The 18,780-nt window shown below is 42.6% G+C and overlaps 1 protein-coding gene across 1 annotated transcript in view; it reads left to right on the top strand.

Moving 5' to 3' along the window:
* Window positions 1-11,241: 11,241 nt before the first annotated feature.
* The window catches only part of AGPS (alkylglycerone phosphate synthase), a 244,162-nt gene continuing 236,623 nt past the window's right edge, over window positions 11,242-18,780 (top strand). The window contains exon 1 of the mRNA XM_040440072.1: window positions 11,242-11,515. The gene's annotated coding sequence lies outside the window, so the exon portion shown is untranslated. The remainder of the gene's footprint in view (window positions 11,516-18,780) is intronic.

Genomic DNA, 18,780 nt, shown 5'->3' with positions numbered 1-18,780 from the left:
TTTTCACGCATCACTTGTGCGTTGCGTGAAAATCGCAGCATGCTCTATATTGTGCGTTTATCACGCAACGCAGGCCACATAGAAGTGAATGGGGCTGCGTGAAAATCGCAAGCATCCGCAAGCAAGTGCGGATGCGGTGCGATTTTCACGCATGGTTGCTAAGATGACAGTCTATTCACTGTATTATTTTCCCTTATAACATGGTTATAAGGGAAAATAATAGCATTCTTTAATACAGAATGCTTAGTAGAAGGTCAATTGAGGGTTAAAAGGTTAAAAAATAAAAAAAATTAACTCACCTCCTCCTCTTGATCGCGTAGCAGCCGGTTTCTTCTTACTTCTTTAATCATGAGCTGCCGGCTAAAGCAGTGTTTCCCAACCAGTGTGCCTCCAGCTGTTGCAAAACTACAACTCCCAGCATGCCCGAACAGCGGCTGTCCGGGCATGCTGGGAGTTGTAGTTTTGCAACAGCTGGAGGCACACTGGTTGGGAAACACTGGGCTAAAGGACCTGTGGTGACGTCACATCACATGGCCCAATCACATGGTCCATCACCGTGGTGATGGACCATGTGATTGGACCATGTGATGAGCTCAGTGACGTCACCACAGGTCCTTTGACAGGTCCTGAAGAAAGAACAGGAGACCGGCAGCTACGCAATCAATTGGAGGAGGTGAGTTAATATTATTTATTTATTTTAACCCTCAATTGACCTTGTACTAAGCATTCTGTATTAAAGAATGCTAATATTTTCCCTTATAACCATGTTATAAGGGAAAATAATTACATCTACACAACCTTGAACTCAAACCTGAACTTTAGTGAAGAAGTTCAGGTCTGGGTACCACATTCAGTTTTTTATCACGCGCGTGCAAAACGCATTGCACCCGTGCGATAAAAACTGAAAAACGGAACGCAATCGCAGTCAAAACTGACTGCAATTGCGTACCTACTCGCGCAGGTTTGCCGCAATGCACCCGGAACGTATCCGGACCTAATCCGGACACGCTCGTCTGCAAGGGGCCTAAGAAGCCATTCTACTCTGCATTTATCACCTGTATTAATTGCACCTGTTTGAACTCATTACCTGTATAAAAGACACCTGTCCACACACTCAATCAATCACACTCCAACCTCACCACTGTATGTAACTGTTGCAGCTGCAGTTTCTTCTTGTGTCTGTGTTAAAGATGTGTGAATAACTAGTTAACTTTTCTGAAGCTGTTACAAACTATTTATTCCTTTGTCTCAAGGAGCCTCCCCTCCTCCCTTCGTTCAGTCAACGCTGAGGGGGGGGGGGGGGGGGGGGGGTCACGCAGCTTGGCTGACTTTTCTGGTTACAGATGTATAGACTGTGAAAGAATGCTTAAGCCAATCACTTAGCTAGATAATACACATATATATTCAGTGCCTATAGAAAAGCACCTCCTTGAAGTGTCACATATGACGTATGTAGTATTGAGGTTATGAAGACCGCCATTACATCATGGCGCGGACCCATAGATGTTTATATATCCACATTCCAAAGCTTATGAGCTAGTGCATATTGCGCAGAAGCCAAGTGTTATCTCCTTTTCCTTATTAGGCCTCATGCACACGACCGTTGTTCGGGTCCACATCCAAGCCTCATTTTTTGCGGCTCGGATGCGGACCCATTCACTTCAATGGGGCTGCAAAAGATGCGGACAGCACTCCGTGTGCTGTCCGCATCCGTTGCACCGCAAAAAAAATATAGCATGTCCTATTCTTGTCCGTTTTGGGGACAAGAATAGGTATTTCTACAATGTTTTTTTTTGTGTATCTGCGGTTTGCGGACCGCAAAAAACGGAACGGTCGTGTGCATGAGGCCTTAAGCCAATGAAATCATGGCATGTGCCTCAGAAAGGACCGCCTCCCTGAAGGTGTATAACTGCTTTACTTATTGTAATAAAACGTAGAGATTACCTTGACCAGCTATGTGTCAGCTTCTAGTCTCTCAGCTACGCGTGGATATTAACCCCTTGTGGGTACCTTGATTTGGAGCACCAGGGGAGAACTTGGAGGTCTGCTTAAGACCAGTTTTAACATCTGTGAGACTGTGTCTCGAAACCACGGGTGTAAACCCACTGTGCCACGTGTCCTACCTCCTCTAAGGGCGTTGTCTAAGTGAACCCCTCGATCTTCAGAGTACCCCTAATGGTGAGTATAGACTTTCCCAAGGGGAACACCAGGTCGCTACCTCTTGATGAGGATTGGCACACGAGGCAGCCGGACCAGGAGGTACCTGAGCAAGCTACCAGAGGTACAGGCGTTGTAAGCAGGCTGAGTCATAACCAGGGGCAACAGTGCAGGACCGAAGGATGAGGCAGAGGCGAAATCAAACAGGCAATAGGTCAGGGCAGGCGGCACAGGTACAGGTCAGGCAATCCGGATCGGCAGCAGGAGAGTCAAGGCAAGCAGGCAGGGATCAAACAGGTAGTAGAGTCCAGGAATATAAGTACGAGTCAGGAACACAAGCAGATATCAGGAACACAAGCACTTTGACACTGAGGCATCTGGGAAAGGGGCTGAGCCACTTATATATGTGCAGGAGGGCTAGGATTGGTCAGCGAGGTCACATGACCTAACCCATAAAGCACAGGAAGTGATACGTGCCGGCCCTTAAGGAAGTGCTGCAGGGAACAAGCAGCAAGCATGCTGTGACCAGGGCTGAGAGGAAACTGTGGAGCGGATCCGAGAACAACAGTACCTACACAGCCAGAGCCCAGGACTACAGCAGTGAATGGGAAGCACTGGCAGCAGATCACCGCTGAACCCGGCACCTGGGACCGCGGTAGTAAGTAGGGGAAGAGCGGCACACAGCATCCGCTGTTACAGACTGCATGCTGTGAGAGGAGAGTGGGAGCAGGAGTGGTGAGGCACTTGATTGGTTCAGAATGTTGTTGTCACAAGGGTGTCACGACCTATCGCTGACCCTGTTGTGCCTGGGGTCAGAAGAGCGGGTGGCTACTCGCTCGGTTTCAAGGGATCGCTCCATGACCTAGTTGTGGGAATGGATTCTGGTCCAGATTTTCCTGATTTGGTTTGTGATCCTTTTTGTCCCATTTAGGAATCTGTAGCTTTTCCCTTTCAGCTGTTCTTGGTCAGCCACTCCCAGCTACTATATATTCTCCCCTTGTTGCCAGATATAGACCTTCCTTCTAGATTTCTATTCTGACCTCTGGTGGAACTGGTGCTGTCAGATCTCCAGTTCTCTCCTGTTTGATGTCTCCCTTTGAGGATTGTTTTTGGTGTTAGTGTTGTTTGTCCTTTCCCTGTTGTTACCCTAGGTGTCAGTGGGGAGGACTAGTGCTCCCATCGCCCTAGTCACTACCTAGGGCTTCTTTCATGGTAAACCAGGAATGAGGCACGTGATTGGCGTATGGGTGAGCAGCCCGTCTAGGGATGTCAGGGCAACCAGGTGCCAGTGCTAGGTGAGTTAGGGGTCACCACTCCTCCCTCTCCCTAGTGAAAGGGGGTACCCTTCTTCCCTCCTATCTGCGCGGCACGTCTGTTATCTGCCATATCAGACGTGATAGTTGTATATCAGCATCACCTTTGGAAGAGGTTGCTCACACATGCAAAGAGGGTCGAAAATGGAAAGATGAGTATTTTTTTATTTATAACACCATAATAACATTCATCAGTCAACACCATGACAAAAGGATGTGATTGCACAGCAAAAGAAACGTATGCAAATGTATACTGTGACATACCATAGATATCCACTGTATGGGTCAATCGTATGGCAAAAGTGTATCCTTTCGGCACATGTTTGGCTACTACCATGGAGATCAAGTGTAGACGCAATCATTTCCTCAGGTGCGCTCAAGGAATTCCTATTTGACACATACCATTATTAATGGAACGTATTAACAAAAAGGACAACGGATCATCATTTTCTGAGTAGTTAATTCGAATTTGACAACCAATATGACTTCAGTTCCTATTGTCACAAAATGGCTGCCGCAACAGAACGAGTGGTGCCGAAAAAAGAGAGATGGAGCAGCACATTAGTAAAAGCCTCACCAGGCCCAAATGGCAGCACTTCCAGGGACCTAACTCTAAAGTTACCAGGCTTATAATAGGATAGAAAGAGAAATAGCACTCCAAGGGTACGAAGAATCACAGCTTTTATTCATCCATGATCAGCATGGATACTGCATTTAAAAAAATAATACCAATATCTCTATACATAAACAAAATAGCAAATAAAATAAACAAAATAACAAATTTTAGCAAACTTTGGTTGTTAGAGATGAGTGAATTATTGAAAAGTTCGATGCGGCTGATTTGCCGAATTATACAAACAAATTTGCTTTGTGACGAATTACTTCGTCACTAAGCGCATTTTTTTTGTAGGTAGCGGGTGCAATGACAGGGAGCTGCGCTAGCGCTTCTCCCCATCATTTAACCCCTTAAATGCCGCGTTCATACATTTTTTGCAAACTTACTGTCTCCGTTTGCTCACGACGGGCCGGCCGCTGCCATCTCGCTTGAAGATCTAGTGCAAAATCTTGCGCGGTGCGGGGTGACGTCATCACGCACGGGATTTTGGCCGAGATCTTCAATCAAGATGGCGGCTGGCGGCCCGTCACGAGCAAGTGGAGGCGGTAAGTTTGAATTATTTTAGTTTTTTACACTATTTCAGGTTACGTCGATTCGCTAACACGAAGCGCGAGGAAATTTGGCTTTGAGGCAAATCGAATTTATCCTGAAATTCTGATCGAATTCCATTTCGTGGGATTAGATTCGCTCATCTCTAAATCATTGTAACTTCTTATTTACTAATATATAGTGATCTCAAAAGCTTACATAACATAAAGGCAGACCATGCAACTGCTATGAGGCTCTTGCTTTTCCTCCTTTGCTTTTGGGTCATAAGACCGTTTGCAGTACTCCCCTTTTCAGAGGAAATGTATTGTTAGCAAGCAAGGAAGTGGGGAATGTGCCCAACAGCCATGAAGAGAGTATGGAGATGAAACACACAAAAAACCTAAAAACCTTTCTGTTCTTGGAGTCTAGAATGCAACTATGCTAAGGTCACTTATCTCCTATCTATACAATACTGGATCCTCTCCATAAAAAAACACATATGAACATTCTATGCATTTTTTAAATAAAAATAACAATAATTTTCGTGATTATTTTACTCCATGTATACTAGTTCCTGACCAAATCTCCTTATCCAAAATGAGCAGAGATTAAAACAAATTAAAAAAACGTCATGCTGAATTTTTTTTCAAAATACAATATATTCTATGTGATTATTTTACTCCATGTATACTAGTTCCTGACCAAATCTCCTTATCCAAAATGAGCAGAGATTAAAACAAATAAAATAAACGTTATGCTGAATTTTCTTTCACAATACAATATATCAGTCTGCTCAGCTCCTCCTGCTCTATAACATGCTGCCTGCAGACTGCACTACATTTTCATGGTGTCATTGACAAAGGTACAAGTAGCAAGCTGCTGTCTTATAAGACTCTGTGAAGCAAACAAAATTCAAGCCATTTTTGAATCACTTATGATACACTGTTAAAGTAGAATAATAATCACTGTCTTTGTAAGTACAATATTTCTCATATATTAATTAACTGGAAACATCTAATCAGCAAAATGTATGCCTGACAAATTAGCTGACACCATCTTTCAATTTGAGAGCATTTTCTAGGAGAAAGATAATATTTCACCACTGTTTTCTCTACATTGTCTTTACTTTTAGACACTTCATATATAAAAACATTGAGGAAATGTATGAATTGGCCTTTTAACGGGGATACCATAATTACACCATAAATCCTTCCATGATGAAACATCCTTTGAAGAGAAGAAGGTTGAACTTCATGCCCCACCAACTGTTTAGTGTTTGCATGTACAATAATATTTTAAGCGAAACCAAGTCAAGGGTTCAGGTCTGAAAGGAGCAGTTCCTTATTCTTTAGCTGTCATTATAACAAGATCATTTTTGAAAATGTATTCTACATTTAGGAATGTTTATGTTTGTTTTTAAAATCCAGCTTAAAATGGTGACTACTTTTTTTTTATAAGTTTGTTTATCTATGACTTTTAACAAATAGACAATTCAACACAGCAGACTTACCAGCACACAGGCTAGCACTACAAAATACAAATGTAAGAGTTGTTGTAATACCTCGACAATGAAGAAGTGCAAAAATCAACCTGAAACATCATCGTATCAGGGCAAAACCACAGGTCCTTGTACTTTCAACACAATTTGCGCAAATGAATAGTAGAAGGGAATGTAAGAGGTTGTTATATATCTACTTAGAGAAAACTTCCTTTTTCTCTACTTATAAGCCACTTCTTCTCTTTCTCCCTTCACCTTCAAGTCACTGCTAAAATCCCTCTTGAGAGATGATAGGGACAAGCAGCTCACTGAAGGATCAGTTTTTTGGAGAGGAGAGGTGGGAGAAGGAGAAAGCTGCAGGAGGGAGAAAGTAGAAGAGAGACACACACAGAGACACTGCTGCTGTCTCTAGTAAATGTTCTATCTTACCCCTATGCTGGATTCATAGCTACATTGCTCTGTACTGCTGTATAATGTTCTCCTTCTGAGTGTGTAGTACAGAGAGATAGAGGAACAGATTCTCCTCTTCTCTCTGTCTTCAGTGTATGGGAAACCTTACAGCAGCTAGTTTCCAGTCACTAGCTCAGGGCAAAATGACAATTAGAAATAGAGCCTGTAGAGAGAAAAATTGAGAAAATGCCATATATAAGTCATATAATGGTCAGAAATACTATTCATCAGACTGTTATACTGAACAGTATAAATAATTATTGTAAGTCTGTCACTGACTAAAGTGGTTTTCCAGGAGTTTCAATTTATGGCATTGCCTTAGGATATGTCATCAATGCATAATCATGAGGGTTCTCCATCGATTACAAGAACGGTCATTGTGTATCCATTCAGCTGAAGAGGGCTGAGCATGATAGAGCTAGGGTAACAGGCACAGCCACCTCTTTGGGTGCTGACCACTGAAACCCTGCCAGTTATACATAGCTTACACTTAGGATAAGCCAGCAATCAACAGAAGATGTTTGTTATAATGTGATGTTTTATACATTTGCAGGTTTTCTACATTCCACATTAATTACATGCAATTTTTTTATTAAAAATCAAATAATAGGAAAAACTTTGAACTCTAGAGTACATGTATCGAACTCACGTTGATGTGACGTAAATGCCTTAGTGTAAGACCGGGAGTGCAGCAGTTCTTATATCTAGAAGAGTTAAAGGGGTTCTCCGGGAATTAAGAAAAATACTTAAATACAAACCGGATTCCAAAGAAGTTGGGACACTATACAAATCGTGAATAAAAACTGAATGCAATGATGTGGAGGTGCCAACTTCTAATATTTTATTCAGAATAGAACATAAATCACGGAACAAAAGTTTAAACTGAGAAAATGTACCATTTTAAAGAGAAAAATATGTTGAATCAGAATTTCATGGTGTCAACAAATCCCCAAAAAGTTGGGACAAGGCCATTTTCACCACTGTGTGGCATCTCCCCTTCTTCTTACAACACTCAACAGACGTCTGGGGACCGAGGAGACCAGTTTCTCAAGTTTAGAAATAGGAATGCTCTCCCATTCTTGTCTAATACAGGCCTCTAACTGTTCAATCGTCTTGGGCCTTCTTTGTTGCACCTTCCTCTTTATGATGCGCCAAATGTTCTCTATAGGTGAAAGATCTGGACTGCAGACTGCCCATTTCAGTACCCGGATCCTTCTCCTACGCAGCCATGATGTTGTGATTGATGCAGAATGTGGTCTGGCATTATCTTGTTGAAAAATGCAGGGTCTTCCCTGAAAGAGATGACGTCTGGATGGGAGCATATGTTGTTCTAGAACCTGAATATATTTTTCTGCATTGATGGTGCCTTTCCAGACATGCAAGCTGCCCATGCCACACGCACTCATGCAACCCCATACCATCAGAGATGCAGGCTTCTGAACTGAGCGTTGATAACAACTTGGGTAGTCCTTGTCCTCTTTGGTCCGGATGACATGGTGTCCCAGATTTCCAAAAAGAACTTTGAACCGTGACTTGTCTGACCACAGAACAGTCTTCCATTTTGCCACACTCCATTTTAAATGATCCCTGGCCCAGTGAAAACACCTGAGCTTGTGGATCTTGCTTAGAAATGGCTTCTTCTTTGCACTGTAGAGTTTCAGCTGGCAACGGCGGATGGCACGGTGGATTGTGTTCACTGACAATGGTTTCTGGAAGTATTCCTGAGCCCATTCTGTGATTTCCTTTACAGTAGCATTCCTGTTTGTGGTGCAGTGTCGTTTAAGGGCCCGGAGATCACGGGCATCCAGTATGGTTTTACGGCCTTGACCCTTACGCACAGAGATTGTTCCCGATTCTCTGAATCTTCGGATGATGTTATGCACAGTTGATGATGATAGATGCAAAGTCTTTGCAATTTTTCGCTGGGTAACACCTTTCTGATATTGCTCCACTATCTTTCTGCGCAACATTGTGGGAATTTGTGATCCTCTACCCATCTTGGCTTCTGAAAGACACTGCCACTCTGAGAAGCTCTTTTTATACCCAATCATGTTGCTAATTGACCTAATTAGTGTTAATTGGTCTTCCAGCTCTTCGTTATGCTCAAATTTACTTTTTCCAAACTCTTATTGCTACTTGTCCCAACTTTTTTGGGATTTGTTGACACCGTGAAAATTGGAATCAACGTATTTTTCCTTTAAAATGATACATTTACTCGGATTAAACGTTTGATCTGTCATCTACGTTCTATTACAAATAAAATATTGACATTCGCCATATCCACATCATTGCATTCAGTTTTTATTCACAATTTGTTTAGTGTCCCAACTTTTTTGGAATCCGGTTTGTATTACTTTATCATAAATATATTTCCAAATACCTTTCATTATTTATTATGGCTTGTTTTGTCGGGGGAGCAATCATTAGGAGGGGGGGGGGGGGGGTGGCCTCTGTCCTAGCAGTAGACACAGAACCTGTCCTAATCACACGGGCGGACAAGTTACTTCACAACACTGAGCTAAAGAGCTGCCTCATCCTCCTCTCTGCTCAACTTGTCAGTGATTATGATCCTAAATACAGCTGATAAGAACTTTAGCTGAATCTCTGGGGAATTTAGTTCAGAGGAAACATGAAGTACAGAGAGGATGGACAGGACAGACTGTGGTAATGTGGGGCTGTGGTAATGGAGACTCCATACAAGTGCTGCTGCTCATCACCCCCACCCTCCTCTCTGTACTTCATGTCTTCTCATCATTTCCATTCCCACAGAGCAGAGGAGGATGAAGCAGCTCTTCAGATCAGTGTTGTGAAGTAACTTGTCCTCCTGTGTGATTAGGACAGGTTCTGTGTGTACTGGTAGGACAGCAGTCATTTTATTTCTCCTAGTGATTGCTCCGTAGACAAAATGAGCCACTCTAAGTAATGAAAGGTATTTGGGAATATGTATTCAGAAACCGGATGGATGGCACTCCAAACATTTGTGAAGCATGAATACAATGTAAATTTATTAGTAATTAAAAACAAACAATAGTTCCAAAAGGGGAAGGGAAGGAACAGTATCTTATGTATATCAGTGTACAATAAAATAGAGGACTTAATAATTCATATATGAAAAATAAATATAAATAAATATATATACGCAGATTGAGTCACATCAATTTAAATAAATAGTATACAAAAGGTAAAACAAATTAATGAAGTAATGTTAAAAAGGTAATAAAAAAGCAATAAAAAGTAGTAAAAAAATTGCTGAGAAGGACCGCAGTCAATCAAGGTTAGCTTTTAGTAGCAATAAATAGATGACATCATAAATGGCTGGAATCCCAGGTAGCTTTTTAAGAATATGTCTCTTGATAGTGGTACAGACAATAGTAAAAAATTAATAATAATAGCAGCAATAGTAGCAATATTCATTCTGTATGCTAGGTAAGAGGCTGGTACCCGCAAATAACCAAGAATCAGGTCTTGAGGGGGAAAATTCCACAGCAGGATATATTGTACATAGAAGGAAGAAGTTATTCCCTTTTTGGAGCAGTGCGCAGTAATATGGGCCCTTTAAAAAATAAGGGTACAGTTCCACTCCTGAATAAGTTGTATATCAGGTAGCTGCGATATAGAACGGTAATGCTTATTGGTCTCAGCCTCGGCCTGGCGTCTCACGTACTTGATATAATATTATATTTATAGGCACTTAATAGAGATGATTTGAAAGTATTGATAATAATGTTTCTTTCTTATCTTGGTTTTGTTAATAGTACATTACCGCTCCTGTAGTATTGTAGCAGCAGAGGTCCGCGATGTGATGCTGGTAATGTCTTTTCTCCTCAGCATCCCGGCGTCCCACGTGTTAACCCTGTTGGCGCTGTACTCTCCCCCAAACGTCCCGTCTCGGCGTTCCACGTGGTCGGGAGCGGGCCTTTCAATTAGAATATAGACAGAGGAGATCCTGCTGATAAAGGGGGGATGTTGGTTCACCTTGTATGCTGCCCGGATTTTAAAGTTAGCCCGGTATCTTAAACAATACTGCTTTTAGTTAGCCTATTGTGGCTAAATGGCTATTATTCCCATATACATAAGATACTGTTCCTTCCCTTTCCCTTTTGGAACTATTGTTTGTTTTTAATTACTAATAAATTTACATTGTATTCATGCTTCATCTATCCATCCAGTTTCTGAATACATTTTTGTTTGAATAAGGCGATGGGTACACCTTTGGATAGAGCACCTTATCCATTAATCCAAATAGGTGAGCCGCTGACTCTATTTATTTGGGAATATATTTATTATAAAGTAATATTTAAGTATTTTAATTTTCTTAATTCCCAGAGAACCCCTTTAAGGACACAATATGTGGAACCAGTGTGCCAAGTAATCGATTTGACTTTGGGCTAGTCCTGAGGGTGTTATCCTGGCAGTCCCTTGGTCTTCACCTTTCTGGCCTTGAAGGGGAGACACCAGACTGATATCTCGGTGATAATGTCGGTGTGGTTGGCTGCTGACCCACTGGGGCCAGACACTGATGCAAAGCACCGGATTGTTAGGCAATACTTGCACTCAATAACAGGCTGAGGTCAGGGCTGGCAGAGTTCATGTGAATCCAAGAAACAATCCAAAGGTCAGGGCAGGCGGCACAGGAACAGTACGGTGAAACAAGCACCAGTCAAGTACAAAGGCAGAAAAACGGATTATAGCTTTTGTACGGGCCCCAGCATGCCAGAGAGACCTAGCAAGATCTGTAGAGACCTAATTGCTCAGGCAAGGAAGTGAGGTCAGCAGCACAGCCAAATAGGAGAGTTGATTGGCTCATTAGTCAAGCAGCCAAGCACAGGATCAGAAAGGAAATTAACCTCTGCATGGAAAAGTGGCTCTAGTACACATGGAGGAAGAGATCTTGCCGCCAGGGAGTGGCTTGCAGCGTGGGACATAGGAGTCCGGTGGACAGGTAGAAACTAGGTGAGTGATGCAACGCCCGTGCCTGCCCCCGATAGCAGGATGGCGACAGGCATGGAGCGCTACCATAACAAAAATAATATTATTTCTCGGTAGAACATGATGCTAACAAGTAACAGCTTTCTTGGAATACAATTTTATTATACTTAAAATAAAAATCTACACGACAGCATAAGACACACATAGCAAATGTAGCTTATCCAGTAGTCAGAGCCAAGAGAAATACACAGCTAGACGGTTACATATAACTTTGCATTTTTATATGGTAACAAGAATGGGGATTTTTGCCGAATATTGATTTATGAGGGGATAATCATGCTGAACTATCAATATTCGGTTGCATTCACAAAGAGCAGGAATGTCCAACCTGCGGCCCTCCAACAGTTGCAAAACTATAGCTACTATGGCATTCCTGGACAACCTACAGCTACTATAGCATGCTGGGAGTTGTAGTTTTGCAACAGCTTGAGGGCCGCAGGTTGAGCATCCCTGACAGAGTTTTAGCCCTCCGGTCGGGGCTATACATCTGACTACTCAAAAATGGTATTCAGACATATACTGTGCAGGGTACATTGACTTCAACGGGATAAACTATATTCAAAGATTCATTTGGACTTTTTTGCATTCTTTTCCGGCATTTTTGCCAGACAGAATAAAGTGGTAGACTGTGCTATTCTGTCTGGAGTAAATGCTGAAAAGGAATAGAAAACAGGTCAAACAGAGACCAAAAATGAATCTTCTGAACTCAATCACCAATTATGGTCAACGTACTCGCCATGATATACGGTACTTCTAAATACTGTTTTTTGGCAATCAGACATATCATTGACGGAAAGCCATGCAGAGGGCTAAAACACAACGTGAATGGAGCCTTAATGTGGCTGGAAATACATGGGTTATGGAGAGGATGTCCGGAACAAAGTACATACATTGACAATTTTCATAGAAGACATCTCTTCCAATGTTGTGATGTGACAAACCTCAAGTGAACCATTGATGTCAGTAGCATTCAGCTCTGCATACATAGTGTATGGTTCTTTTATTTTACTTTTAAATGTATATAAGTATGTCCTGATATACAGGTGAAACTCGAAAAATTTGAATATCGTGCAAAGTTCATTGATTTCAGTAATGCAACTTAAAAGGTGAAACTAACATATGAGATAGACTCATTACATGCAAAGCGAGATATTTGAAGCCTTTATTTGTTATAATTTGGATGATTATGGCTTACAGCTTATGAAACCCCAAAGTCACAATTTTCAGGTACCCTTTGCTCAGGGGATATGGATTAATTAGCCGACTAGAGTGTGACACTTTGAGCCTAGAATATTGAACCTTTTCACAAAATTCTAATTTTAAGCTGCATTAATGCAATTCCTTTTAATTTGCATGACTGAAATAAATGGACTTTTGCACGATATTCTAATTTTTCGAGTTTCACCTGTAAGTATGTCCTGTCTCAAAGAACATAGCATCCTGAAATGTGTCCTGGAAGGCACAAGATATAGTCAGCAGAAATCCTGAGGACTACAAAATAAGGCGAAAGACTTGGAAGATATTAGCTTATGTCTATTTGTAATTACATGTCTATGCCAGGCATCTGATGCTTCATATACAATGTACAGGGCATGCTGTGTATGTAACCAAGAATAGTGCACAGGGTCCTTAAAGGGAATATGTCATCAAAAAGTGACCTATTGTTTAAATCAGGTTTCTATGTTAGACATATTTTTAAATATATTTTGGTGAATATATTTCATTTTCCATGTCACATCTATATTTAATAATTTCCTAAAAGTCACTCAGCGCTGCATCCTGTCTGTATAGATCACTATTCAGCAATCATCTCATCATCATCACAGGCAGGATTAGAATGTCTATATATAGATAACATTCACCATTCACAATAGGTGATATCACAGCTTATCTACTCCCTCTTGACCTCTGCACAGGTCAAAGAGCATGCCTAGAAAAATCCATGCATAAAAGTCAGTGAGGTCGCCTCTACCGTTGTGTCTATGACTCATGGTGGATGCTGTAAAGCATATCTCTAAACGCCGCCCCCATAATCATGTTCAGGAAATAGAATTAAAAAAAATAAAAAAATTTGAAAAAAAGATATACAGTATGTCTCTGAATCTGATTTTAACTGGCAGAAAATAATTCCAGGTGACACATTCCCTTTAAAAATAATTTGACTGCAAAAATGTTCTGCTGTGTATAAGAGCAGGACAACATCCCATTTCCGAGATAAAGAATGGCAAGGATTGCCTACAGAGACATTGAACAAGATTGTATTTTGAGTGGGGTTGTCAGGCAGCCACCGCCGTCCATAGCCACCAGTGTTTCTCAGATAAGCTCACGATTGAACTGAGGACACCAAATGGACAAGAAAGCTTAGGTGTGTTCAACCCGCATATGCTTCAGGCCTCATGCACACGACCGCAAACCGTGGAACTTCAAAATACAGGTAACGTCTGTGTAAAACGGCTAGGACAGCGCTAAAGCCCGTCCATCAGTGCCGGTGACGTCGCCAGGGCCACTGCTAGGCTGAAGCCTCCATCTAGCAGTGTAAAAATATAAACAAAAAACCCTTTCCCTGCGCGATTCAGCACAGGGCAAGGGAGAGCATCGGAGCATGAAATGCTCCAATGCTTATATCAGAGGGCCTGCGTGGGTGAAAATGGGGATATGTCCGGGTTCAGCTCTGAATTCAGACAACCCCTTTAAGGTCCCTTTAGATGGCAAAATTCAGCAGGCGACTGTTGGAAAGGAAGCGTTCCTTCCTGGCAATCACCTCCATGTTAGTGGAGGAGACTGCTGCATTTACATGCAGTGATCTCCTCCACAGTATGTGGAGGATCAATTGCAAATACCATCGCTTGTCCCCATACAGAATCATTGTTTGCCGGCGGCAGAGCGTGTTTAGATGTCACAATATGTTGCCGGCAAATGACGATTTAGATGCCTACAGAAATGATCCAATTACCAGACGAACTAGCGTTTCGCTCGTTCATCGGGTATTTGGTGGCACCTTTACACCGACAGATAATCTTTAGCGATTATTTGGTGAATTCTCGACCTGTGTACAGGGCCCTTTACCCTTGGTAATATACACAATTTGGCAAATAAAGATAAACAATTCTAAAACCAATAACTAGAGTAAAACCTTCCTAAGAATAAATGTAGTAGTCGTAATGTATGTAATAGACCTAACGTCAGCCTGTCACCATCAGTCATGATCTCATAGTTATTATTTTATGGAGGGATAACAAATCCCATTTTCAATCATAAGCAGAAGGTAAAAAGGAATGTCACACTTTGTGCTAGCTGGGTAGATGCCTCATGTATTTAGTGCTGGGAGAAGGGGAGAGGACCTAACTTAAAGGGGTTATGACATGATGTAAAAAATGAAAACCAGACATCATATACTACAGTCGTGGCCAAAAGTTTTGAGAATGACACAAATATTAGTTTTCACAAAGTTTGCTGCTAAACTGCTTTTAGATCTTTGTTTCAGTTGTTTCTGTGATGTAGTGAAATATAATTACACGCACTTCATACGTTTCTAAGTCTTTTATCGACAATTACATGACATTTATGCAAAGAGTCAGTATTTGCAGTGTTGGCCCTTCTTTTTCAGGACCTCTGCAATTCGACTGGGCATGCTCTCAATCAACTTCTGGGCCAATTCCTGACTGATAGCAACCCATTCTTTCATAATCACTTCTTGGAGTTTGTCAGAATTAGTGGGTTTTTGTTTGTCCACCCGCCTCTTGAGGATTGACCACAAGTTCTCAATGGGATTAAGATCTGGGGAGTTTCCAGGCCATGGACCAAAAATGTCAACGTTTTGGTCCCCGAGCCATTTAGTTATCACTTTTGCCTTATGGCACGGTGCTCCATCGTGCTGGAAAATGCATTGTTCTTTACCAAACTGTTGTTGGATTGTTGGAAGAAGTTGCTGTTGGAGGGTGTTTCTGCAGAAGATCAATCTGTCCCTGATGTTTTTTTGGAGAGAAGTGGCTTCTTTGCTGGCCTTCTTGACACCAGGCCATCTTCCAAAAGTCTTCGCCTCACTGTGCGTGCAGATGCGCTCACACTTGCCTGCTGCCATTCCTGAGCAAGCTCTGCACTGGTGGTGTTCTGCCAGATCTCTATAGCTTGCCGAAAGTCTATAGCGGAAGTGACGTAGTGCGCTGCGCAAGCGCACAAGCGCACTTCCACAAATCATCCGAATCATCGTCTTAAAGTGACAGTCACCTCCAGTAAAATACAGCATCTACATTAATTTGTACCCTCGCCACGCATCGGGCTCGGCCTCGCTGCGCTCGGCATTTAGTAAAACTAACTCTGTGCCGCCATTGATAGTAAAGAAGGAAATGGATAGTAAAGAAAGAGACTATCCATCTCTTTCTTTACTATCCATTTCCTTCTTTACTATCAATGGCGGCATAGAGTTAGTTTTACTAAATGCCGAGCGCAGCGAGGCCGAGCCCGATGCGTGGCGAGCAAAGCGAGCCCGCGAGGGTACAAATTAATGTAGATTAATGGAGCTGTATTTTAATGGAGATGACTGTCACTTTAAGAAATCTATACCCTTAAGTGTGCGCACGCGCGGTGCTGCAGGAATGCTTCGCTGAAGTACGCTTGTGCGCTTGCGCAGCGCGCCACGTGACTTCCGCTATAGACTTTCGGCAAACTATAGACTTTCGGCAGAACACCGGCACTCTGATTCCGCAGCTGAATCCTTTTTAGGAGACGATCCTGGCGCTTGCTGGACTTTCTTGGACGCCCTGAAGCCTTCTTAACAAGAATTGAACCTCTTTCCTTGAAGTTCTTGATGATCCTATAAATTGTTGATTGAGGTGCAATCTTAGTAGCCACAATATCCTTGCCTGTGAAGCCATTTTTATGCAACACAATGATGGCTGCACGCGTTTCTTTGCAGGTCACCATGGTTAACAATGGAAGAACAATGATTTCAAGCATCACCCTCCTTTTAACATGTCAAGTCTGCCATTTTACCCAATCAGCCTGACATAATGATCTCCAGCCTTGTGCTCGTCAACATTCTCACCTGAGCTAACAAGACGATTACTGAAATGATCTCAGCAGGTCCTTTAATGACCGCAATGAAATACAGTGGAAAGTTTTTTTGGGGATTAAGTTAATTTTCATGGCAAAGAAGGACAATGCAATTCATCTGATCACTCTTCATAACATTCTGGAGTATATGCAAATTGCTATTATAAAAACTTAAGCAGCAACTTTTCCAATATTTATGTAATTCTCAAAACTTTTGGCCACGACTGTACATGATAATCTCTTTCTAACAAAGCTAGAACCAGCCCTGTACCTCACATGGATTCAGAGATCCCCCGCATTCATTGCTTTGCTAGATTCTCTTCAGGCTGGCAGCTCAGGGGGTGTGTCCTTTCTCAGGGTGTGTGTCCTTTCGCAGAGGGAATGTCCTTTCTCAGGGGTGTGCCTTTTCTGCTGCAGTTCTTTCCCTATAACTGTCACAGCTTCTAACAGTAGATGTGGCTGGTGGCAGTTAAAGGATGGAACTGAGCATGTGCGACCACCTCAGTAGCAGGACGTGCACATTGCTATACAGATTGATCATCAAGTGGACCCTTATGATGAAGAAAAGAGAATCTCACAACTGGCGCATTTTTGTAAAATCAGTTCTTTATGCTGAATTATATAAAAACAACATTTTAATGGTGGCACAACCCTTTAAATATATATATTTTTAAATCCTTTTAATAATACCTTTTAATGGCTAACAAAATTAGAAGTAATGATCAGGGCCGATCCTAGGGTCACAGGCGCCTGGGTGCAGAAATATTTCTGGCGCCCCCACATGGGCGTGGTTATCTTACTAACTCCTCCCCTTTACAATGTTTCTATGGCAACAACTTCAGCCCCCAACTTCAGCCCCACGAATCGGCGGCTCGGCTTAAAAAAAAAAAAAAAGTCAAAAAAAAAAAAGTCAAAAAAAAAAAAGTCAAAAAAAAAAAAGTCAAAAAAAAAAAAGTCCCGGCGGCTCGCTCGGCCAGGGCCGGACTGGGGATAAAAACCAGCCCTGGAAAAAGTTGCACACCAGCCCCACAGTGTTGCATCATTATTTACTTGTTTATAATAGGAGAAAGCATTCATTTTAAAACACGTGTGTAAACACGAATATGAACTTTGCCCCACGATAGCTCTTTTGTAGAACCCCCATAAAAACTTACAGTTACTTGACTTGGCCCTTGGGGATCTCGGACGCCACTTCAACACTTTGGCCGGGGGCTCGGCGGAGCTGATGTTGTGCTTTATCCTAATGAGAAAGATTTCATAATAAGGATTTGGAGAAAGGGCAGAGGGATAGCAGAGCAGGGAGAGGCTGGTGCTGCTACTAGGGGGTCATACCATGGGGGAGTAATAAAGCCCACCATAATGCCCCCCCAGTAGTAATAATTCTCCTTATAATATGCAAAACATTTGTAATGCCCCCAGTTGAGCTAATGTTCCCATAATGTGCCAATATAAAATACCCCTTCTCAGTGCCCCCATAGATGACCCCCATAGTGCCCCCCCCTTCCCCATAGTACCCACCATAATGTGTCCCAGTATAAAATGCCCCTATACAGAGCCCCCATATAAAATATCTTCTTTTTTAGCCTCAGTAGATGCCCCTATAGTGCCCCCCAATAATCTGCAGTAAGATGTGCCCCCATAGATGCCCCCAATCATGTGCCAGTAGCCAGAGCCCCCCCACCATCATGTGCCAGTAGCCAGAGCCCCCCCATATCATGTCAGTAGCCAGAGCCCCCCCATATCACGTGTCAGTAGCCAGAGCCCCCCATATCATGTGCCAGTAGCCAGAGTGCCCCCAATCATGTGCCAGAAAAAAGAGCCCCCCCACCATCATGTGCCAGTAGCCAGAGCCCCCCATATCATATGCCAGTAGCCAGAGCCCCCCCATATCATGTGCCAGTAGCCCCCCTTATGTGCCAGTAGCCCCCCTATGTGCCAGTAGCCCTCCTTATCATGTGCCAGTAGCCCCCCTTATCATGTGCCAGTAGCCCCCTTATCATGTGCCAGTAGCCCCCTTATCATGTGCCAGTAGCCCCCCATATCATGTGCCAGTAGCCAGAGCCCCCCCCCCATATCATGTGCCAGTAGCCAGAGCCCCCCCCACCATGTGCCAGTAGCCAGAGCCCCCCATATCATGTGCCAGTAGCCAGAGTGCCCCCAATCATGTGCCAGAAATA

This window comes from Bufo bufo, chromosome 7, assembly GCF_905171765.1.
Source record: "Bufo bufo chromosome 7, aBufBuf1.1, whole genome shotgun sequence".
NCBI lineage: Eukaryota > Metazoa > Chordata > Amphibia > Anura > Bufonidae > Bufo > Bufo bufo.
This window is presented reverse-complemented; position numbering and strand designations above follow the sequence as displayed.